Below are 26,639 nucleotides of genomic sequence, written 5' to 3'. Positions count from 1 at the left end.
AAGCCTCTAGAACTGGGTCAAGACCTTCTTTGTTCTTTTCAAATAATAGAAAATCTTGACTTGTCCCTGCATCCCCACCCTGCCTTGTACACTCTGTCTCTTGCTTAAAGTAGACCATGATTCAAAGATTTAGCATTTCAGTAAATTCTCCTGTCTTAGGCAAGGGTTATAAATATAACTGTGATGATAGAAGGATTTTCTAAAAGAAACTCTATTTCTGACTCCAGGCTCAGACCAATGGAATCTATATTAGCTTCCTTAGCAGTTCATTTTCTCTCTCATTTCTCATTCTCACTGTCCCCCAGAAAATAACTTGTTCTAGGGGGAAAAAGTAATCAGGAATGATATTTCTTTTGTACAAGACATACAGCATAGTACTAAAAGCAAAAACCTCATGATTCTCAATGCCTCAGTTTCTCTAAAGGCAGAATGAAAACTATAATAATAACCTCTTACTTCAAGGAGCTGGTTGAGAGGATTGATTAAGTAATTACAAAATCCTTTGAACTTGTCCAATACACATTAAACAGTCAACCAAGGATTTAATAACTTATCTCCTGGCCTTTCAGACTTCCAGATGAGGGACCGTTTATGTCCAAAAAGTTGTATTTAGAGTAGGTATAAAGACTTTCATCAAAACTAGACTTAACATTTTCTTGAAAACAATACCTTGCACATAACAGAGGATTAATAATGTTCATTGAATTGAGTATCTGGATGTGAAAGCTAATGGTATAGCCATGACAAAGTCATTTATATGGATATGGATATATATATATATATATATATATACACACACACACACACACATATATACATACGATGCATATAAACCCTCCCCCTCCCACAAATACTTCCCCTAGCCTGCCATGTCCATGGAAATCATATGATCAACCAAAGAGGTCTTATGGTCTTATTCCATCTTCCTCAGAATCATGGACTTGCCTCCAACTCAACTATACATATCCTTACATTCATTTTTTTATTGAATCATTTTTTTACTTAATCATTTCTTACTTCATTCTCTCCTTCCACCTATCCCCTATGGTTATGGTTACGCTCAGACATTGGCACTTCCAGGTGCCAAAACTCACCATTACACAGACACTCATCATGGTTAGGCAAAATTCCTTCCCAACCTTACCCACAGCACATCCCTCATCCCATCATGGATGCAGCACATTCTAGGCTTTATGTTCCAAGTCCATGCTTACCTTTTTTATTTTGGGTAGAACACATCTCCTAAAAGTGGTGGTGGATGTGAAATGCAAAAGAGGGCATGTACTTTGAAACATGGTCAACATGAGGATGACTTTTGCTTGGTTGAGTATTTGTTGCAGATTTTTTTTAATTCCTTTTCTCCACTAAACTAAACTAAATGTGGGGAGGGGAAATCAGAGGTATTTTCTAGAAGAATCAGACATTAATATACAACATAGGAGCAAGCAAAAGTTTGTGTCGGTTTAGATGTCTGGTCTTTCTAGTATTAATTGAAAAAATAATAACTAAAAATTTTGACATCATTTGAGTGGGTCAAAATAAGTCAACAAGATTAAATGAACAGGATTAGATGAGTTGCAATGTAGAACACAGCTCTTAATCCATTATCCATTAAATTACTGAGCATCCCTATTTTTGTTGAGGGTACCACCATCCTTCCAGTCATCCAGGGTATATAGTGTCTATCATCTTCAATTCCTTACTCTCACTCACTCCAAGAAAACTAATCAATTGCAAAATCTTTTCATTTTCCCCTCTAAATCTCTTCTCTCTACTCACATAGCCATCACCTTAGTCCCATCCTTCCTTTCTTCTCACCTGAATTACTAATAGCTTTCTGATTGGTCTCTTGGATCAAAAATTTCCCCTCTTCAGTCTATTCTCACACATCTGCCAAAAATTATTTTCCTGAAGTTTAGATCTGACAATTTCACTTCCTTATTCAATAAACATTATTTTTGACTCTAGTATCAAATATTTCATTTTTATCTCATTCTTTTTCTTTTATATTTTTGTAAGTTTCATAATGTATATAATTATGAGTATAGGAATATATGCATATAGAGTCTATATAACTTCCAAGAACCCTTATTTCCACTCCCACTCCCAGGGAAGAACCATCTCTTCTTTCAATTCATAAGTGATTCTGTATTGTTATTACCTCAAGATTCTGCAAATTAGCTTCTCTGCAAGATTTTCAGTTGAAAATCTTTTTTCCCCAGAAGTCCTAAGTAGCTTTTGGAAAGAAGTATTTATTAAAGTGGTGCAATTGTCCAAATAACAGCATACCTTCAAATGTCTGAGACTCATCATCCTAGCAGTACAGGGAATCTAATGCCTTCATAATAATCTATGTGCCAGTCCAGCTTCAGTGATTCAATGCAAGAAGGATCCAACAACCTGAGAATGTAATACAGAGTAAAAATCAGCCATTATTTTATTTCAAAGATTGTATGAAGATTTTGTTTTGTTTTTTTAATGAAGAACTGGGAATAATTGGTGAAAGTTAAGATGCAAATTTTAGCTAGAAAATTTTGTAATTAGTAGGATTATAAAAGTAGAAGGGCCTTCTTTGGAAGGAAGTAAATTCCATTTTAGGGAAGAACAATTAATTTTATCCACTACGAGTCTTGAAGATGATCCACTAATTTACCATGAGATTACAATCTGCATGAATGGTTGGTATGTTCCCCAATAGGAAATTACATATCCTTGAAGTGCTTGGGAAAATAGGAAGGAAAATTAAGGGAGAGGATAACTATTTTCTATGGATAAGATGATGTTAATGAAGAATGAAGAGAAATCAATATGACTTAATTTCTATTTTATTCTTCTTTTCTTAATCAACTAGAATGATATTCAGAATTGAAATAGGAAAAAATATAGAAAAATTAAACCCAGTACAAATAAGTAAATGGTTACAGCCACATCCAGCTAGCTCCAAGGCTGTCCACCTTGGAGTTTCTGCAGAGCTAGCTTGAAGATGTTTGCACTTCACTGATATTAATCCCCAGCCCTAACTTTATGCAGATCTTCCTTTATACCAGGAGGCCCCCTATTCTGCCCCAAATCTTCTTTTTCACACTTCATGTTCCTCCTGAGATGCAAATTTGTTCTATTTGTGGGAGAAAATGGGAGAGCTTGAAATTTACCAACTACTCCACCATCTTCCCAGAATTTCTGTCCAAAAATCTGTCGGGATTACCTTGGATCACCAAAGCACTGAGAAGAACCAAGTCTTTCATAGTTGATCATTGAAAATTCTTTCTGTGATTGTGTACAATGTATTCCTGGTTTGGTTCAGCATCAGTTCATATAAATCTTTCCAGGCCTTTCTAAAAATCAGTTTGTTCATCAATATCCCATTATGTCCATAACCTGTTCAGTCATTCCTTTTTGATGATCATCTCATTTTCCAACTCTTTGCTATCACAAAAAGAGCTGCTACAAATATTTTTGCACACGTGTGTGCTTTTCCCTCCTTTATGATTTCCTTAGGATACAACAGTAATCACACTATTAGGTCAAATAATATGCACAGTTTTATAGCCTTTAGGCATAGTTCCACATTGCTGGTCAGAAAGGTTGGATTATTACATCCCAGTTTTCCCACATCCCCTCCAACATTTCTCATTGCCTTTTCCTCTCATTTTTAGCCATTCTGAGAGGTGTGAAGTGGTACCTCAGAGTTGTTTTAATTTGCATTTCTGTAATCAATAGTGATTTAGAGCATTTTTTCCCATATAACTATAGATAGCTTTAATTTTATCATCTGAAAATTGTCTGTTCATTTTCTTTGACCACTTATTTGGGGAATGACTTGGATTCTTATAAATTTAAAAGAGTTCTTTATATATTTCAGAAATGAGATCTTATCAGAAATACTGTCTGTAAAGATTTTTCCTCAGTTTTGTACTTACCTTTTAATCTTGTTTCTGTCTGTTTTGTTTTGCCAAAACTTCTTAATTTAAAGTAATCCAAGTTATTCATGTTGCCTTTTATAATGTTCTCTAGCTCTTTGGTCATAAATTCTTCCCTTCTCCAAAGATCTGGTAGGTAGATTATCCCTTGCTCTCCTTATTTGTTTATGGTATCATCTTTTATACCCAAATCATGTACCCATTTTAACCTCATTTTGGTATGAGATATGAGACATAGGTCTAATACTAGTTTCTGAAATTATTTTCCAGTTTTCCCAGCAATGTTTGTCAAAGAGTTAGTTCTTGTTACAGTAGCTGGAGTTTGGGCATTTATCAATCCTAAATTCCTATAGGCCTTCCAGAATATAGTATTCAAGACCTTCTGATTCTTTGTTCTTGAAGCTGCTATATCCTTGGTAGTCCTAACTGTTGCTCCTTGATATTTGAATTGTTTTTGTCTGGTAGCTTTCAATATTTTTTTTTCCTTGAGGTTGTAGTTCTGCAACAGTGTTCCTTGGGATTTTTCCTTGTAAGCTATATCTTTCCAAAGGTAACTAATGGATTCTTTCAATCAGTATTTCCCCCATTGTCTCTAGAATATTGAGGTAAGTTATTTTGATGATCCCTTGAATGATATCATCCAGGCTCTTTTCTTGGTCATGGTCTTCAGGTAGGTCAATACTTTTTAAATAATCTCTTCTGGATCTATTTTCCAGGTTGGCTGTTTTTTCCAATGAGGTATTTCACATATTCTTCCATTTTTTTCATTTTTTAGATTGTTTGATTGATTATTGCCATCTCACGTGGTCATTAGCATCCATTTGCCCTGTTCTAAATTTCAATGTGTGATTTTCTTCGGTTAGCTTTTGTCTCTTTTTTTCCATTTGGTTAATTCTACTTTTTTAAGGACTGTTTCCTCTAGACATTTTTCTCTCCCTTTTCCATGTTGTTGACTCTCTTGCATATCGCTCATTTTCTTTCTCATTTTTCCTTCTACTTTTCTTATTTACCTTTTAAAGTCTTTAATGAGCACTTCTAAGAAGCCTCTTTGGACTTGAGACCAATTCATACGATTCTTTGAGATTCTTCTGTGCACATTTTGTTCTCATCTGAGTTGGTGTTTTGGTCTGCTCTGTCACCATAGGAGCTTCCTATAGTCAAAGTTCTTTTCTGTTTCTTGTTCATTTTCTTTCATTTTCTTTTATTATTTCCTCTTTTTTAACTTTTAAGGTGGAGCTCTGCTCCTGGGATAAAGGGGGCACGGTCACAAGATTCTTGTGTAGCTCTGAGCCTTGGCTTTGGGTACAGAGGTCCCTTTTGTTTGCAGGGAGCAGCTTTACCTGCTCTTTTCAGGAAACAGCCTGGTTTCCCAGAGCTTGTCTTCTGAGCTGGGACTGAAAGCTGTCCCTTGATTTTTTTCCTCTACTGAGCCAAGACTGATTTGTGATTTGCTGTGGTTAAGACCCTCTCACCAGTTTTCCCTGAGTCTAAGTTGACAGAAATACCCTTTCCACCACAGTGAGACTGAAAATTCTTGAAGTTCTTCCTGTCTGTCTTGAGCTGCAGAGTGGTTTCCTTACATCATACTGCTCAGAGGCTTGATTTAATGTTGTTTTCAAGGGAAACTGGCAAAGCTCAATCAGCTTTCTGGCTTCATTGCACCATCTTGGTTCCACCTTTGAAAGTCCCATCATATCACATTTCAACAAATTAACGCAAAGAAAGGAGAGGGACATGTATGTAAGATATATTATTTCATACATATAAGATATGTTAACACAGACATTCTAACTATAGAATCATGGTTCTGGGAGGAAGGATGAAATATCTCTGGAATCTGAACTATCCTTCTTCAAGGGGAAAGTTTTAGCATTGGATGGAACAAAGAGCCATGACTATGGATTTATTCTTTTGCTTGCCTATCTCCAAAAAAGGTTTGTAGTTCAGATTTATATCTCTATACCTCTCCAATATTTCTGGTCTAGGATGATAAGATTGTAGAGGTTCAAAACAAAAGTCACTTCCCTGGTAGCTCTTAAGGAAGATAATTCCCAAGAATACACCAGCCAACTTCTTCCCTTTATACCAAATGCCAGTTACACAAAAGACCATCATAAATAATGCATAACAAGTAAATCCATTTATTCAAGCAAAGAGCAAACAGAATGAAGAAGTTATACAGATTAGAATGTGCCAGAAAATACATGAGTCAATTATATTGTTGCTTAGAGTGAGATGAGATCTCAGTTCACACTAAGAGAGAAGACTAAAACTCACCCAAAGGGTAAAATGTCCTGGGAAACAAAGTTGGAAAAAAATAAAAGAAGCTAACTTTACCTACATGTTTTTGGCTTCCAAAGTATTTTTAGGAGTCTCTCTCCAAAAAAAATGTTTGGAGCATTATGTTGTCTTTCCTTAAAGCCACCTAAATAAACTCTATATCTCATATATCTGCAGTATCACATCAGCATTTTCTCCATGATTTAGGAGTCACATCTTTCTCCAAATGCAAAAGCATGCAAAATATCCCAGGTTTGGTTAGAAGCCTAGTTACATTTGCAAAAATATTAAATCTGAACTTGATGAAAAAGAAATAGAGATATTAGGGAAGTCATAAATGAGATGGAACAAATACAAGTTCAAAGGAATTCAAATTAATTCTCTCAAACATAGAAAATATCTATGTTGCAAAAATTCACCAAAAAGTCAGAAGATACTCTATCAAGTTAATTTTATGAGTCAAATACAAGCATGATCTCCAACAAGTGAGAAACAAAGCAGAGAATGAGAATGATAAATTTCTCTCATTAAGGCATATTAATGCAAACTTTTAGATAAAACCTTCGCAAAGACACTACAACAGGTTATAGAGAAAAATATGCACAATATTCAAGGTGTGCAAGGATGGTTTGGAATTAGAAAAGCAATATAACCACATAAATCAATAATAAAAATAAATGATTAATTAAATATATGTAATTACAACTTTTTTTTTTAAATGCAGCACTCATTTGTATCAAAAATCCTGAAATTCATAGGTATGGAAGTGCTTTTATTTAATATGATTAAAATTATATATTTATACCTGTGACCTAACATTATTTGTAATAGAGAAAAACTAGACATTTCCTGATACAAACAGGTGTAAAGCAAGATATTCTTCTTTCCAATATTATTTGATCTATATATCTATATATCTATTTGTATCTAGAATTATCAGATACAACATGACAGAAAGATGAAATTAGAAATAAGCAAAATGGAGCCCTATTTTGGCACTTTGAGGATACACATTAAAAGGTTCCTAGAAAATGGGGAAGGAGGCAACTCATTGAGATGAATAATAGCGTCAATAAAGTATCAAGATACAAAATAAATCCACAAAAATCATTAAGATGCATAAATTAAATGAAACAACTCATAAGATTTCTATAAACACAAGCACAATATATTCTTTACATATATGAAAAAGATACATAATAGAAGAGAATCCAGTGTCCATGGCTTGGTCATGCCAACATAATGGGAATGATAGTGCTATCTAAATTAATTTTGCTATTGTTAGAATTGTCATTTTTTATTGATTATTAAAGAGAGAGTCATAAATTTAAATCTAGAAAGAAAGTCAGACTTCAAGAAATTAGAGCACTAGGAACACAAAGAAAGGCAAGGATGTTTGTTTGTTTTTTTTCTTTGAAGATGGGTCATACTGACTTTATTTGACCTCAGAGGACAGAGTTGCATGGAAAAACTGGAAGCTAAGAAGAGGAAGATTTCTGCTTTAAAAAGGAAATCCATTTGCAACAATGAGGAAACACTATTTACTGTGCTGACTCTCACTAGAGAGTCAAATCAGATTCCCAGAAGGTGGGATGCTACTTCCTCCTTTAGGGATCTAGAAAACTTGAAGAGTAGCTGGGGCCAGGGGTATGTGTATATATTTATTTATATTTATATATTTATGTTTATACATAAATATGCGCATATACATTTTCAATTATTTTTTTTTCTTTTTTGGGGGGAGAGAAAGGAAATTAAAACCTTTCTAAGGGCTATGAATATTAAAAAAAATCCTACACAGACCATATGAAACATATCTCTCTGTCAGGAAATGAGTAGTATTCTTCATTGGTCTTCTGGAATTATGGTTAATCATTGAAAGATTTCACCAAGTCTTTCAAAGTTCATTTTTAATGTTTTTGTTTGCATTATTCTGCTACATTCCAAATCAATTCATCCAAGTTTTTCCAGATACTCTGAAATCATTCCTTTCATGAAATCTTTTGGCATAATGTTTTCTACTGCTACTACACATATTTTGGCCCCTTTTCTTGCTCCCTATATGAGATCAGGACCCTTTTGTGCTAGACCAGGGACTCCTGTGTATACCCTGATGACTTCTGTAGGAAGGTCTTTATTTTGATATTTTGTTAAAGTGCTCCATAGATCCATTTCTGTCCAATCTCAGTGTCCCCAGAAGTCTACGTATGTTGACCTGGACTGGAAGTATAATTCGCTGTGATTCATTATCTCTACTCAGAGTCTTTTTCAACTCTGTAGCTCATAAACTCACATTGCTGAACTTCTTTCAATTTTTTAAGTATGTGTGTATATGTATTAATCATCCAGACTTTATTAGATTTTTGAAAGGTATTTACTAAGCTGATATAACTGACACAAAACATCCTCAATGTGTATTTCACACTTTCCTACCAGTCCATGCAGTGTTCATGGAAAAGTTGACTCAAGCTTAGAGAATACACATCACAGACAGGTAACTCACCACTTCTGGTTGCTGAAAGAGCCTTTCTACCATTAGCAAGGTTGCTCATGAAATTCCCTTTGGTCATTTTGTAGCTTTATGCAGAGCTCTTTGTTAAATCTTGACTCTATCTTCTTTAAACAAATCTTGCTTGCCCTTCACACCTGGGATTTCAATGAAAAACTCAAAGCTTCCAAATCTTTGACATTTACAAGGTCTTCCAGAGGGCACAATGCCATTCTACCTTCTTCCTCAGGAAATTCCTCTCAGGAGTTTCGTTAGAACTACTTTCTCTTCAATCACCTGTGGTTTTTTGTTTTTTTTTGTTTTTTTTTTTTTTTGTAAACTGGCTTACTCTTTTATAGAAGACCCATAGGGTGTGACCAATTATCCACAGCAAATATCAAGAAATCTCTTGGGCAACATCACTCCATTTCATTTAATAGCTTCAAGACCTAATTATGCCTTTCTAATGCCCTAATTTATTTGATGGATTGATTCAATAGGAGTGTTCTCACCTGGTTATGATAGTTACTTTAAGTGAGATAGGTTGGAGATTGATTCAACAGAAGTGTTTTCACCTGATGAAAATATCAAGACTAGATATTTGTTAGTTATCTTAAGCAGAATGAAGTGATTGATTGACTCAACCTCTATCTATAGAATTAGAACTGTCCAAAAGTAGAATGAATTTATCTGGGAAGGTAGTGCAAATCTTCAGAAAGAAGCTGGATGACTGATTTTAAAGGATGATTCAGAAGTGATTCCTGTTAGGATATAAGTTGGAATTGTTGACCTCCAGAGTCTTCCAAATCTGGGACTTTTTGATTGATAGGCACTACTTTGTTATTCATTGAACTTAAATACAGCAGAGGAATTCATATTAAACTGACTAAAATGGAAAGTGGAATATAAAATATTATCTCTGTACTAGGCTTAGCTGTGTATTCTTTGCATCTTTTATACATACTTTGAAAAGTCTAAGCTCAGAACTTTGCTGTAGTTCCAATGGTTCCACCATAGGCCCTTCTAATCTTCCTCATCTAGATCACATGAGATTGAATTATGAGGATTTTACTTTTGACCACCACAAATCCTTTTTAAGCCAAATTCTGTGATATCAGAGAATGGTCATTGCATCAAATACAGCTTTCTTCTGCATTTTGGAATATTTTCCTGAAATCTAAACTGCATCACAGAGTATGGTCATCGTTTCCTCCTATAGCTATTTCAAACTCAAAAATGACACGGCCACTTTTGTTCAAGTTTTCTTTTTCTTCCTCATCACATACCAATTCTTTTCTCTCAGTGATAAGTAAATACAAAATAAAGTTGGCAACAAGGCAAGGAAGAATGTTATCAGAGGCTGGCTCTCAGTAGTGTAAGACTGTCATGGGTTGGATGACTATTTGAAAACTCTTTACTATTGTATTTTACATTGGAACTATTTCCCATCAGAGGATGAACATACTCTTCTGCTCTCTCACTAAGCATGCATAGCTAACACACTATCAGGCCCTCTAGCTGAGGAAGGTGATCATAGACAACCCCCTCAGGTGGATGTGTGCATTTGTGTGTGGGAGGAGCCAGACCATGTGGGAGGGCAGGTGGTACACTACTTACTATGCAAGTTTATATCTCTCCTTAGAGCTGCCTGGAGTTAAACTAAGAAGATAATTGCTTAAAAGGAAGGCAATGGCGAATAAATGATAATAATAATAAAAGTACTTTCAGAATACCAAAGGACACTGAAGGAAGAAAATTTACTATACAAAAGGCAAGGCAAGAGGAATGCCAAGAGACATGCTGACTGACTCATGAGAAATTTACAACATAATTGACAGGAAATTATAGCTTGAGCTGAAGTGACAAGTCATTAAATGAATATCAGAGAAAATAAACCGAAAATGATATTCCTCCGAGACAAATAACGCACTAGGATGCTACCAAGAAACTAGTAGCAAATGTGCAGTCTGAAAAGATAAAGAACATCCAAGTAGCATTTGTGGTGACAAATGGTGACAAATAGTGAAGGATGACTTCAACGAGAGCAAGGGACAGAGAAATATTCTAGTTTCTTAACATTTGAAAGTAAGAAAATATGTATGAATAGTCTGCTTGGGAAAGAAGAGAGAGTTGCTTGGAAGAAGGAAGAAAGAATTGGACCAGTAGTGCTTCAGGATTTGATTGACTGTGGGACAGTTAATCTATTCACCTTGAACTGACTGCCCGGGCAGTTAAACACATACATGCTGACCCCTCACAATCTTAAATCATGCCATGAGGACTGTGGAGATCAATTTACCCTAGAGCTTTCCTGGCATCTTCAAGTGAACTTATTCAGACAACAGAGATTGCTACTGGGAAAACCATTGACAAGGTCTGACGTTTGGAAGAATTGTTATGCTGTACATTTCTGGCAAATGACAGATATGTTGTTGGCCAGTCGTGTCTCAGTCTCTGTGATGCCATTTCATGTTTTCTTGACAAAGATACTGGATATATTTTACAGATGAGGAAACTGAGGCAAACAGGATTAAGTGACTTGCTTAGGGTTACACAGCTAATAAGTGTCTGTGGTCAGATTTAAGCTGCAGAAGGAGAATCTTCCTGACTCCTGGTCCAGAACATTATCAACCGTACCACCTAGATGTTCCAATGAGAAATTTTTCAAAAGGGTTCAGAGGAGCTTAGACTCTTGACTCTAGATCTGAAAGAGACCTTAAGAGGCCATCCAACCCAACCCCTTCATTTTATGGAATTCAGGGAAACAAGTCAGAGAAATTAAATGTCTTCCCCAGTATCCTACATCAAGGAAGTGGCGAAAATAGGATTTTGGATACAATATTCAAGTCATTCTCTAAAAGACCAAAAACCAAATCTTTGCTATAATTTTCTGATGCTTATTATCTCTGTGACGCTGAAATTACAGCTTCTACCTATGACTTACTAGATAACTTGTAGACAATTTCAATTTGCAATGGTAGGGAGAACTCCCATAGTGACAGAATCATATCCTTGATATATTGACAAATATCAGCTCACTTGAGATATTCCTCTATCAGTGTCCTTTCATTTTTATAATTACCTTACAATCTTCCCCATCTAAAGACTCAGTTTTGGGGCAACTTCAACAATTGACAACACACCTGAGAATGAGTCAAGTTCTCTTTATTTTATTTATTTATTTAATTTGCTTATTTATTCATTCATTTATTTGTTTGATTGTTTGTTGATGCTGCTGAGGCAATTGGGGTTAAGTGACTTGCCCAGAGTCACACAGCTAGGATATATTAAGTGTCTGAGACCAGATTTGAACTCGGGTCCCCCTGACTTCAGGGCTGGTGCTCTATCCACTGTGCTACCTAGCCATTCTTTTTTAAAGCCCTCTTTATTTTAAACACTGCTATATTCTACCAATAGAATTCTACCAAGAGAAAGAAACAGTACTCACATAGTCCCTACCAAAGCCTAGAAAGGGGAAAATGATTATGTTGAAGTGACAATCAAGGTGAGAACCTGGATGGTAGACAAATGCCCCAACAACGATCATTCTGCTGCTCAAAAAAAAAAAAAAAAAAAAAAGTTCTATCAATGTCTATTTACTTTCATTTTGCATATCAGTAAAATATTTTCCTAAGTCAGAGCACAATTCAGAAGAAGGGTAAGAAACTTCTATCTGCAAACCTAAAACCAGCAGGGGCAAATGACAAGGACTCAGACCATTATCCAAAGTTTCAATTATGTTTGTTATTCTGTGTCTAAGAAGCCAGGGGAGTGATTTTACAAACTTCAATCCAAAAAAAGTGCTTTGAATCCAAAGTTTTGGTGTATAAAGGAATAAACTCTCTGGGGCAAGGTCTGGTAGCCAAAAGTCTGCTTTTTAATCAACTAAGACTGCTTTAGAAAGGCCTTCCTATATGTCAGGCACCAGGACTAAGGAATGGAGCTGAAATGAAAAGAAACAATCCCTAGAAACAAAGAGCTTACATTCTACTTAGGAGATGACAAAAACATAAATGAGTATGTGCAGGATAAATGTAGAGAGCAAGGGCATGGATGACTAGTAGTTAAGTAGAAGGTTATTTGATAGGGAGGGCCCTCAGTAGAAGGACTCCTAGATGGCCTTGATGTAGCTTGAAGGAAGGGCTGGACATTCATTGAGTCCAGGTGGTGGGCAAGCATGTTCCGAGCATCGGAGGCAGCAAGGGCATTTCCCTAGGACTGTGAATAGTTCATGGCTACCATTCATCTGGATTACAAAGTGCTGTACACATCTATTGTCTCATTCAGTCTTCATAAGGACCCAGGAAGGTGGCTGCTACTATTAACCCTATTTTAGAGATGTGGAAACTAAGGCTGGGAGAGGTTAAAAAGCTTTCCTGGCAATGCAGAGCTGGAGAGCAGCATCGGAACCATAGGCTGGGACTCAGATCCCAACGCTGCTCATTTTTAGCCATGTGACTTTGGCTGGATCAGCGAGAGACCCTGTTCCTTCACCCAGAAGGTGATGATAAGAATTCCTTCTCAACCTACTCCAGAGTTGTTTCAAGGCTCCAGTTGCTTTTTGTGTATAATCTGCATAAATGCAGATGTGCTCCCCCAATAGAAGGGATGCTCTTACCTCCTAAAGCACACAGTTTCCCACAGCACTTTGAAATGGAGTAAAGGCCAAATTTCCAGCACACATTGCCCACCCCTCTCCTGTCTGATGTCTGTAAAACTCGGCAGCAGCATTTTCAATATATATTTATTTTCAAAAAAGGTTTCCTTATACAATGAAATCTGGCTTACCAATTATCATCTTCTTCCGCTTGTAGAACCATAGTCTAATGGCTATTCAAGTAGAGCCATTTACCACCAAGATGTCCTAATTAGGTAAATGTGACATTGAGAAAGAGCTCTACACTCACTGCCTCCACTTCCTTTTGTCTTCCTCTCTTCCAAACCCTTTGCAAATAGGCTTCCAACCTCATCATTCAGCTGAAACTATTCTCTCCAAAGTTACCAATGATCTCTTAATTGCCAAATGTAATAGCCTTTTCTCAATCCCCATCCTTCTCAATTTATCTGAGTATTTGATACAGTTAGTTGATCACTCTCCTACTGGATTGTCTCTCTTAGAAAAGATTTTGTAACAATGCTCTCTTCTGGTTCTCCTTCCATCCACCTGACCATTCCTCAATCTCCTTTGCAGTTTCTTCATCCATATCACACTCTCCAACCATGGATGTCCTTCAAAATAATGTCCTGCCCCCAGTCTTCTTACTCTTTATTTTTTTTTTTTTACTAAATGATCTCACTGACTTTATGGATTCATTTATCATCTCTACAGGGATTATTCTCAGATAAGTAGTCTTTCTTCTGAGTCATAATCACATATTGAACATCTCAAATTGAATGCTTTTTAAGGTCTGAAACTCCACATTTCAAAATATAACTCAATATCTTCTCCCCCTCAATCCCTACCCTATTCTATGTTTTATTTTTTATAAATGTCAAGGATAAGTTATGTAATCTCTCATTACCTCTGGGAAATACAGATGAGGTAAAGAACTGTAGTAGTAAAGGGAGTTTCCATGGAGGAAGTTCTTCTAGACTGACGAAATCATAAGTTAGCCTTTCTACACCCCACACAAAAGAGTTTGGAGGAAACATTAAAAATTTTAAAAATGAAGATTTAGAAAGAAGAAACAATTCTTTGAATCATAAATAGAATAGTGAACTTCAGACAACAAGACTCTTAAATTTGTTTCATGAAAGTAAAAAATAAAAAAGATATTTGCTCAAAAGCAGAATATTTGAATTGCTACAGTAAACCAGGCCCACAGTCCATCCAGCCCAGTGCTCTGCCTGTGACATTGGCATAAATGAGTATTTTGGCAAGCTCCCTTCATTCTTCTGCCCTCTACCCCCCCTTGACATTACCTTCAAAGATATGGGAATGGGTTCCAAGCTTCCTTTAGTGTTCCTCAGCAGCTCATTATGGATCTATCATCCATGAATTTATCTAAACTTTTCTTGAACCTATTTATATCTTCAGTTTGCATCACCCCTTAGGGTAATGAGTTCCATTAGTTTATTAACTGCTGTGTAGGCTTTCCCTTTATTTGTCCTAAAATGCCTCCTTCAAGCTCCAAGAGTTACCCTCTAATTCTAATATTCTGAGATCTAGTGAACTAACCCCTGTTAATCCTCCCCCTATAGTTCATGATTTCATAAGCTTCCATTACATCCTCTCCCCACCTCCAAGCTTTCATCTTTCCAGACTGGAGTCTCACATTTTTAATCTATCCTCATAAAATGGTCTTTTATCTTTAAGATTTTTTTGGCCGGGCTTCTGTTCAGCCTTTCTAGCCCCCTTTTGTACCTCTTATAATATGTAAACCAACACCCCACAATATATTGCAGTTAATTGAAACATAACTGGATGGAAAAGATGATGTTTTTGCTTTTTTTGTTTGTTTTTGTGTTGCTTAGGATAGGAGACAGAATGTAATGATGAGCCTGGGATTTAGAGCTAGAGAATCTTATTTCCAATCGTGGCTCTTCCACTTCTTCCTACGTGACCTTTACAAATCACTTCCCTCTTGGACCTCAATTTTCTTAACCGTATAATGAAGGAGATGGTCTAAGAGACCTCCGAGTTCCCTTTTAGCTCTAATCTCTGGTGCTTTGATGCTCAGCATTTTTTTGGCCCTTCCGATGACAGAAACATTAAGAAATACTTTAAAATGTTGCCAACATCCCACTCCTGGGTCATATCTGATAAGTTAGCTTAGATGTTCCCTTCCCACTAAATCCAGCACCGCCCATTTGTCAGGAGTGATGTCTAGCTGCCATTTCCCTTCTCCTTTCCCTTAACCTGGTGAGATCTCTTCTGTAGTTTATCAGCAAGATAACATTAAAATTGAGTTAGTAATTTTTGCTCCCAATCTTACTAAAGATATTTAAACTTTCCAGTGGTTGCCCCTGAATATTTGCTACTTAGAAGTTTTAAGAAAGGACCACAAGCTACCCAATACAATTTCAGCAACAACAAATTGTAGGAGCCCATATACTGGTAGAGACTATATTGTCCCATTTAAACAAGTACAGTGTACCCCTCTTTGGATTGAAATGTGCAGTGCTTTGAGACATTTCCCTTAGAAGGAATTATCCCCTTATTCCCTTTCCTCCAATATGGAAGTTATAATACAGAGAATCAAAGGATCATAGATTTAGAGTTGAAAAAAAAGAACTGACATTTATATGGAGATTTACAAAGATTATTTTATTTGATATTCACAACAATTCTGGGAAGGTAGGTGCTATTATTATCTTAATTTTTACATAAAAAGAAACTGAGTCTGAAAGGTATGACTTGCTCACAATCACTCTATTATATCTGAAGGCAGATTTGAACTAAAGTCTCCTGACTCTAAGGCTAGAACTTCACTCCCTGCACATCCTGGATGCCTCCAAAGACTTTAGAGACTCTCAAAGACCATCCCATCATTTTGTAGCTGAGGAAACTGAGTTCTAGACTTCTTCAGAGTCAGGTTTTGAGCCTAGTATGGAATCTCAGAAAATCTATTCAACCTCTAGACTCTTCTTGATGAAAAACAATCATAGCAGGACCCCAAGAACATCTCCCTTTAGGTTATATTATTGTAAAATAGCTCATACTCCATAAAGGCTCATTAAAATTCTGCCATTTGCTAAGGTAAGGAATAATTAATCTGGCAAACACTTCACAATGCAATGCTCTTGGTAAAAACTTGCTCAATCTAGTAGTCATCTGCTCATGGTATCAAGCTATCTTGGATTTCTTTGTCTACCATTCCTGAGCTAAACTTAGAACTCTGCCATAGTGTTCCCTCTTTGATCAGTCTACTTTAGCCTTTGCCCCATTCTATCCCTAATTTGAAATTATACCGAAAACTGTTGTTCCATCGATTGAAACAACCTTTCTTCTGTCTTCCATGTTGGTTAATAAATAATTTTTCACTAATAGCTGTTGGATAACCTCTGCATAGATCTTAAAATAGAGCCATCCATAGAATGATTGATAGAGCCCTGGAATCAGGGCTTGATCCTGGGTTCAAATCCCCTCTCTGATACTTACTAACTACATGATGCTGGCAAGTCACTTAAAGTCTCAGAAATTTCTCTATTTATAAATGATATCATTGTCTCACAGGGCTTATTTGTGGATCAAAGGAGATGATACATATTTTGATCCTTTTTATGTTTATTCTGAGTGCCTGACACATCCTAGGTGCTTAAATGTTTGTTGAGTGATTACGTGCCAGCTCATTTTCTCATCTAGGCAGAAAATTGGGCTGTTATTCTAAAACAGACAATATTGACAGAGTTCAAACTATGGAATTATGTTGAGGTCAATAATTATTAAAATTAATATGTATATTATTGTCTGAGTTGTTGGAAGGCTTGCAGGAACACAAAATTGAGTGAATGGGACAAAACTAAAACCACATTATCACTTCTCTCCATTTAGAGGGGATTTTATAAGGGGCTGGAGGGTATAACCCATAGCTGAATATACTTCACATTTGGCTTAGCAATTGTTATGAAATACTGACTTCATAATAGTCTTTGTATAAAGCATCATACTAAATCTGGTAAGTCAGAAAATATTGATGGAATTATCTAGATACTTATATATTGCAATGGTCCTGAATTTAAGATGGTGATGGGGAAGAAAAGTACAAATAGAAAGGCCTAAATTGAGATGCACTCATAATCCTACAACTTCTTGAAGGAAAAATGCAGAGTTAAAATTTCAAGAATTAACTGTCAAATAATGAAAAAAAAAAGCTAAAAAATAATTCAGGAAATGAAACATTCTTTAAGAGTTATAGGGGAAAAAACAATGTCTCATCAAAGAAGCATATCAAGAACAGATAGAGCAGGGAGAACTGTGGCCAGGGAGATGAAGAGATAGCAATTGTTCCAGCTAGACCTCTCTGTCCCAAGCAAAACCTGAAAACAGAGGAACACATGGACACATTTCATGTTGCCAGTCTCGATTATATCTGTACACCCTGTGCAGTGGATGGCTGTAGTCTGAGAAGAATAATTCAATTCGAAACAGAGATTTCAAGTTCTTTTCACAATATCTAAAATATCGTTGTTGGTTGAAATGTACAGCAATTTTTTTAAAAGGCTCAAATGTTTATCAGCAGGATGGTACACAGCGAAGTGGCTCTAAATAGAGAAAGGGTTTATTGTAATTGTGATTGCTCCAAATTGAATGAATAAATTCAGAGGAAAAATAAACAAAAATTAAGTGACTTTTCTTTTAGAGAAAAACCCCCTGGCAGAAATTCTAATCCCTACACTTAAAATTCAGAAATACAAGAAGCAATATTTAATACACTGTGCTCAGGGGAGAGCTACTCCAGAGGAAATCAAGGTATTTTGCCAGAGGCCTCTGGGTCAATCTGCTGACCCAGCTGTCTTTGGAAAATCTGCCTAGTGACCTGGCCCCATGAGAACTGTCTGTTGACCATTGTGGAAGCTGGTGGACCCAGATTGTTGCTATTATATTAATCCACAATCATTTATTAATCACTGAGGACACAAAGATAACATTTAAATAGTTGGGGAGTTTATATCTAATGAAGGGGGACATACACATACACAAACACACACTCTACACAATGTGCTGAGGGAAGGCACAGACAGCTGGAGGCTATGTTTTGAGGTGGCCAAGACCTCCAGGGGGTTTAGATTTCACTTTGGAATAGGATGAGATCCTCACAGATCATTCAACAGTTAAAAAACACATGTTAAACAATACCTTCCATAGGAAGCTTTTTTTCTGATTCTTCAGGTAACATTGCCCTCCTTGCCAGACTCCCTTGGAGTCAACTACTTTGTATTTATTCTCTTTATATTTATTCTAAATGTGTCTTTCACCTTTAGAACATAGATTTCTTGCAAGTAGAATCTTCCATTCAATGTATTTGTATCTGCCACACTGAGCGCAGAGCCTGGCACACAGTAGGCACTTAATGAATACTTTTAATTGGTTTATTGATCCATATTGTTGGCAAGGATTGCTTTGCAATGATCAAATTGAAGGTTTATCCCCCCAAACTCACAAAAATCCATTAAATCATTTCTATTTTATTGGGCTATTTGGCTTTATAAGGATTCATTGGTTTCACCTGAACTTCTTAAATATGATGGATGTTTTCTAACTGAAAGTTAATCAATTAATAAACATTTATTGAGCGCCTATCATATGAATACCCCCATGTTATAAATGTTTCAAAAAAGTAAAGGTAGATAGTGGAATTTTATAGCTAAAACAGACCTCAGAGATCACCTATTCCCATGCCTATATTTTACCAATGGGGAAACCCAAACCCAGATTTGTTAAGTGACTTGTGAGAGAACATTCAATAACTGGCCAATCTGAGGCTCATCCACAGGTCTTCAGACTCCAACACTCACCTGCTTTTCATGATACCATGGGGCCTGGGAGAGATCATTACGGGCTGGAACGTTTATGGAAGAGAAAGAAGTTGAGCTGAGCCTTGATTACAGAGAGGAGGGAAAAGGGAAGAAGACATTTTGTGTTCAGGTAGGGAGGAAAAATGTGAATGGCAAAAGTAGAAATTCATCAGATTTTCTTGAAGGACAATGGGTATACCAGCCAGACAGACTGTAGTGGAGGAAAAATTGTATGGGAAAAGTAATAATAATGAGAATTCAGGTTCAAGGCAGACTATGAACAGCCTTGAATGTCAACCTAAGGAGAATAGAGTCAACCCTTTTCTCAATGGGGAGTTGTTAAAGGTTTTTGAACATTAGACACATGGTATAAATTAAAAAGTCTTTAAGAATACAGCAATTTTGAATGCTGAGGGTAGAGTACATTGGATTTGGAAGATATCAGTCAACAATCCTGACTGATCAATAAATGAATTTCACTCACTAAAGAATTGCTTAACTGAATGAAAATTTCACTATCAGACATTTCTAGGAAACAAAATCTCTCTCTTTGTCTCTCTCTGTTTCTGTCTCTCTCTCTCTCTGTCTTTGTCTCTCTGTCTCTCTTTTTTCTGTCTTTTTTCTGTCTGTCTCTTTCTGTGTCTCTCTCTTTTTCTCTCTGTCTCTGTCTCTCTCTGTCATAATCTATTCTGTTACCTTTCTGTGTCCTCTGTCCAGCTATTAAGAAGACATTTTCTTCTTAGAGGAGAGCTAAATTAGTGATTTAGATTTTAAATTAGCAATGCTTATTTGTCTATTCGACAGGGGAATATAGTAGAGGGAGCATTTTCTTGCCTTTGAACATATATATGCATATACATGCATATGTATATGTATAAATATATGCACAAACAACTAACAAGCACACATACAATATGGTAATTAGTTATGATGAAAATAAAAAAAGAAGGAAGTGAATAAAATACATGCTGCCTCTACAAACTCAAGTTACACAATTCTTCCAGGGCCATGTATATAATTCCTTCCTCAGCTTATATGGAATTCTATCCCCATGGCAACAGGCAGGAAGCGGTCTATTCTAAAGAACAGCAGGGGGGGAAATAGGAACTCATCTCTTACATTACAATGGAAATCAATGGGAAAACACAATTTGCTTTACAATCATATTTGATTTATAGCACACATTTTTTTAAATGTGCTTCATTTCTAGGTTGATATATGATTTAGAGACTGTTTAATAACAGAAAATCCACTCCCTAGTCCCTATTGGTGAATATGGGCTCTTGCTGCTTCGTTCTGGCACTGGGTTTTAAGGCAGCTTTTACCAACAGAAAAACTCGCTTGCCGGATGGTCAGGTGCACAGCCTGACAGAGCAACCTTGAGAAACACCGGTGGTTCAAAGGCTCTCTGTTGCTGGGAGACATTGACAGACGGGGTGGTATAAGTCAAACCACAATATGGTGGTTCCCAAGGAGGCGGGAGGAAAAGGTCGTGCTGTGAGCCCTGAACAAAAAGGACTGACCTATTCTGGGGAATGTATTACTATTTAACAGCAACCTTGGGACAAACCATCTTCCAGTATAATGGAAGCTTCCAACTCTTTTTCTCGGAAAACCTTTGAAAATGAAGTAGGACTAAGAAATCAAGAATTCCCCATCCTCCCACCCATCTCCATATCTCCCCTCTGGGGATGAACAGTCTCCAGAAAGATGGAGAATTCTCCTCGAGTTCAGGTCCCCTTCCCTCAAGGTGATCAGAAAAGAACAATGCCAGGTCTTCATCCTAAAACTTCTTGGCTTTCGTTCACTTGGATCATAATGATCTTGCTATTTAAACTTCGCTTTTGTGTGTCTGCTTAATGACAAGGAAGATCCAATGAGTGTAATCCGAAGGTCAATAACACTCCAAGGCCTGCCATGGAATTGACTGACCTGAAACATTTGGAATGGAGAGCCCTGCTTACTAACACTTGAATGATACAGTCTGTGTTCATCGGAACATCTGGGGGTAAAGTCTTTAGCAGGGTGCGTTGGGATTTGGATGTACAAATCCCATTATTGATGATGGGAGTTATAACCCAGCTGCCCACATGCTATGCTAAAAATATCGCCAGATCTTTATGGCAGTCCCGACTCCCAAGAAGCTTTCACCTTAGACTTTGAGGTTGTTGATATAAAATGCAAAGGCAAATTTCTAGCCTGATACAATTAAAACAAATTTTCTTTTTGAAAAACAATACCTACTGCACCGTTAGTAGACAAATGTCTGCGAGTTAACCATCTAAAAGCGATAAACAATAAACTTAAATTATAGGAAAAAAACAATTAGTATGGCAATTAGTCTCGATTGCAGGCAACTTGCATGAAAAACAAAAATCCCCTCTCCCCCCTGCCGTACAAGGTGTCGTGGAATGAACTCCAGTCGTTTAGGATTCGCTAATAATTATAAAGGGGCATTTGACAAATTATGATATGACTCTGGAAAGTAGTAATGTAAAATGGCTAACCACCAAATGGTAAAAGCTTTTCTACTTCACCAGCTTTTAAAAGGGTACAACATGGTAATAGAGAATCACTTTACAGTAAGCAAATAAATCTGAGAATGCATATGCTGTGTGTCAGTTTCATGCGGTTCCTAAACAAGATTTTTACTGGAAATGTTTTCAATGCAAGAAGATAATAAGATGGGGAAAAACACATCATTCATCAAGCGGGGCCCGCCAAAGCACGGCCTCTGGTCTCATTCGGGAGGGGAGAAGCGGCAAAAGGAAAGGATCCATTCTAGTCCATCGAGTTCGCCACCCCATTTGAAAGCCCCCTGCCACAGAGCAAAAGCCCTGTCAGAAAGGAGATTGCACAGAATCCCCACATCACAGGCAGTGCCCGGAGACATCTTTCCAAAACAGCAAGAGGGTTCTCGGGCTCCCGTCTTAGCCCTGGGAATCCCAACTCTTGCATGCCCACTTTGGGATCTATATGGACTAATCCCCTTCCATGGAAAGGTAGAGCAGGGAAAGATGATCCATCTCGCTGAGCTAGTTTGTGGGAGCAACTGGGGTAAAAGCATCCCCTAGAAACAAATGGAACATATCTGGAACATAGTAGGCGCTCTATAAATGCTTATTCCCTTGTCTTTGCCTTCCTCATCTCTGATCTATAACTCTAGAGAGCAAACAGCAGAGAACTTGAAGCTACCCAGATCCCAGCTCTGAAAAGGTCCTTAGAGGGCACTTAAGGTGGCCCCTCTATTTTACAGATAAGAATACTGATTGCAGAGGGAGCTAGGTAAATAGAGCACCAGCCCTGAAGTCAGGAGGACCTGAGTTCAAATCTGGTCTCAGACACTTAACACTTGCTAGCTCTGTGACCCTGGGCAAGTCACTTAACCCCAATTGCCTCAGGAAAAAAAAATTCTGATAGCTAGAGAGACTTGGGTTTAGAGATGTATGGGAGTTCATCCAATTGAACTTCCTCATTTTACAGTTGAGAAGATTCAGGCCCAAAGTAGTAGCTGTGCAAGGTCATATCGATATGAAATGACAAAAAGCACTACAGATCTAAATACTTTCCCATTATGCCTCCTGTATTTTATCTGAAACTACCAGTTGTATTATTAATACTAAGAATTCACATTTACGTAGCTCTTATATCAAGCTTTCTTCAACTTTATTCTGATCACTTTTTTGGCAGGCAATATGGTAAAACCTATGAACTTCTTAAAAATGCAAAAAAAGATCCACATAAAATTAGAAATCAGGTAAACTGAATACAGTTTAAAAACAAGTTTTTGAAAAGCTCACACATTGTTCTTTAAAGTTATAGTTCTGTCCTCATAACTGTTTGAGCTACCTAATGGTATTCCCATTTTACAGAGGAGAAAACTAAGATGTAGAAATGTTACCTTGCACATGATTATCCCAGCTGGTAAATGTGAGAACAGGAATGCAATAAACACTCCCATCAAGGTCTCCTCTCCTGGCTGGAGGTTCAGAGCACATTGCACTTCATTTCTTTGGATCTGAAAAGACATCTGCCAGAGCAAATCCAACATCACCGAGCTTTTATTGGATTTGTCTCCTTTGAGTGCCAACTTAAATTTGCCCGGTTTCAGAATACGAACTCTTTGCAAGTAGGAGGTGTTTTTATTCATCCTCAAGTTCTTGTAGAGTTTCTGGCACATAGTAGGAGCTTAATAAATACTGGTTGGTTGATTCGGGTGGTTTCCCCTCACTCTGGAAGAGTTTGTCCTTCATTCTTGCAGAGAACCTGAGATTTGGGAGGGGATGCTGAGTGCAAGTGAGTTGGATTGAAGTGGGGGAAGGCTAGGCAAGGTCACCTGCCTCACTTTCCCCTCCAGAGACTCTGGGTCCAGTGACCAGAGATAGATCAGGGTGACTGTAGATGGCCCTGGATGCCCTGGGAGACCTCGGTCTTCTTAAGGTCAGGTCTTCAACAGGTCTCAGTTTGACTGAAATAATGTCCATTCAGTGATTAAGGGCATTAAGAAATGAGACAGAAAATGGCTTCTTTTACCTAGTCCAAAAATCCATCTGAGAGGGGACGACCCTCAGGGTTTCTGGACAAAACAGAAACAATTGCTGTTTACGTTAACTCTGAGCCAATCAGGGCCCAAACACTGCCCAGGTGGGGCTCAACCTTCCATAAGCATTTAATAAGCACCAACTATGGGAAACATCCTGGAAAGCCCTGGGTCTGTGAACATCTATGAAACAGTCCCTGTTCTTAAGAAGCTCACAATGCTTTCTCTCTGTCTCTCTCTCTCTGTCTCTGCCTCTCTCCCTGTATCTGTGTGTCTGTCTGTCTGTCTCTCTCTCTCTCTCTCTCTCTCTCTCTCTCTCTCTGTTTCTGTCTCTCTGTCTCTTTCTTTCTCTCTCTCTGTCTCTCTCTCTCTGTCTCTGTTTCTGTGTGTCTCTTTCTAATATATATGTATATTGCATATATATTCACATATATAATAGCTTTCTGTTCTTTCCTATACATGCAAAAATAGTTTTCAGCATTCACCGTGTTTCAAATAGTTCTCCTTCCCTCTCCCCCTCCTCCAGAAGGCAAGTACCCCACTGGAGGTTAAACATGTGCAATCCACGAAGTTGCCTGACCCTGTAGTTTGGAGGCCCAAACTCAGATCAGCATCAGGGCAGGCCTCCCATAGGTGTTCCCCCTGATAAAACTTTGGAGAAACCCTCAGGCAGTTTTCACTCTCTCCAAAGTACAACCAGGGACTTGGACAAATGCTTTCTAACTCTTAAATTTCTCTCTGTTCGTGGGTGTCTTAAACTGGGGCCCAGCCCTGGGGGAAAGGCTGGAGAAATCCTCCTAAAAGTTCCTGAAGCATCCATGTGCTCCATGCCATTAAAGCCCACGAGGCACCTCATTTCTACATCTGCAGAAACAGCCAGGGTCATTGTGCTTTACATTTCTCCTTGAGTTTTCATCTGGCCTTCCTTCCATTTAGAGGCAAGCTGCTCATGGAAAGCCCCCCAAGCTTGGAGTCAGACGCTCTGAGTTTGAGCCCTGATTTTGTCGATTGCTATCTGTGTAGTCTTGGCAAAATAGAAACATCAGATTCAGCCACTCTCACTTAGGGCTGTGCAACCTTGAGAAAGTGTCTTAACTCTCTGAATCCCACTTCCCTTATCCAGAAAAAAGGATAAATTATGGTAAGCTTCTATGAAAGAAGACTTAAAAATCTGCCAAGTCATTGGATAAACATTTTTCATTTGGGCCCCACAAGCATCCTCTGAAGTAGATAGTCCATTTATTGTTATCTCCATTTTACAGGTAAGGTAACCAATGCCTGAAAAGGCTAAGGGAAGGGTGATGGGATTCATAAGCATCAGAGGAGGGATGGTGATATTTATACTATCTACCGGATGGGGCAAAGAGAAGATTAATCGAGATGATCTTTGCAAGGTGCCTTGCGACAGGAAAGCCTATTTTAATATAAACTATCAGCCTTATTAGAATCATCTAAAAGCTCTTTATTATTAAGGGATTGGTCCGAATAATAGGACCCATTCTAAGTCCATCTATTTACTTCCAGCCACAGAGCAGGAACTGCACATAAGCTCCTGAGTTATCTCATTATTTTAAATTTTGGCCATCTATTAACTGTTTTCATTAAAATGAATCATATTTGAGTCTTCAGTTCTCCTGACCTTCAGCGTGTTCAGTATCACCAGAGCCTGGATCGGGGTATTTACTCAGGCCTCCTTTGTTGAGTCACCAGCAAATAGGCAGAATTGCCTTTGTGCACTTCTATTTGGATTTTGCAAGCAGGTAATTTGCTAATCTGCCTCTCAGATGCTGCCTTTGTTCTTCCCTCAGATGGGTATTGACTGAATGCTTCAAGGGCTTAGCTGCTTACAGTCAATGAGGAAATGGAATTCCCTTTGATAAACTAAATGGATAGCCCTGGTCCTTTGCAGAATTAAGAATCCATCAATATATAAATATATATTGGGCAAGATAATAATACCTCCTCCTGCTGGAGGAGCCTGTTTTTGGACAAGATGTCTTTATTGAAGAAGAGTGTCTAGTTGCTCTCTCCCACAGAGATGAGGATCCCCAAACATGCTACTAATTCTCTTGAAATCCTATATGATCCCGATGCACTATGAGCCCATGTCAGGGACACAGGATTTGCCTCCAAGCCTATAACTTCCTTTGTTGCTGAAATCCTTTGTTTCTTAGAATCATAAACCATTTCCCATAGTTACGTCTTCCCCAAACCCTCTACAGTGATACTTTTCCACTCAGCTCTTCATGTTTTCTCCTCAGTTTTTCTAGGTTCAAATGAATTTATGACTCTTCAAGGGTGAGGAGGAGGAGAACATGTTATAAGACAATCGCCAATATGGCAGAATATTTCCAGAGCAGTTGTTGTGCTACTACAGCTCTGTATCTCTGGGTCTTAGGGACAAATTACTACAGAGGAAACAAGTCATACTTATTACTCATTAATCCCCACTAATATACTTATACTATATATATTATATGTACATAATATATATACAATCTCCACTAATATGCTTAAATTTTATATGTTTTATATATATTATATATGTTTGACATATCAGTTGAAATGGCACCGTGAACTCAGAATCAAAAACACTTATCCAAAATCAGGCAAAAATATCAAACATTGAATGTTTGGGGGATTGTGGGAAAACATGGACTCTAATGCTCTGTTGGTGGACACAAGAAAGCTCTGGAGAGCAATTTGGAAGTTTGCCCAACAATCTATAAACCGTGGATACCTTTCAATGCAGCAATAGCACTGCTAGGTTTATATCCCAAAGACATCCAAAAAAGTATCTATTTGTAAAAATACATTTAAGGAACTTATCATTCTTTTTATTGTGTCTAAGAATTGGATTTTAAAGGGATACTTATCACATGGGGAATTGCTAAAGAAAAAATAGTTGTGATAAAGGATTATAATGGAATATTATTATGCTATAAGAAATAAC

The sequence above is a fragment of the Sarcophilus harrisii genome, chromosome 6 (genome assembly GCF_902635505.1).
Source record: "Sarcophilus harrisii chromosome 6, mSarHar1.11, whole genome shotgun sequence".
Lineage (NCBI taxonomy): Eukaryota > Metazoa > Chordata > Mammalia > Dasyuromorphia > Dasyuridae > Sarcophilus > Sarcophilus harrisii.
The sequence above is the reverse complement of the archived record's forward strand: the minus strand, read 5'-3'. Positions refer to the sequence as shown.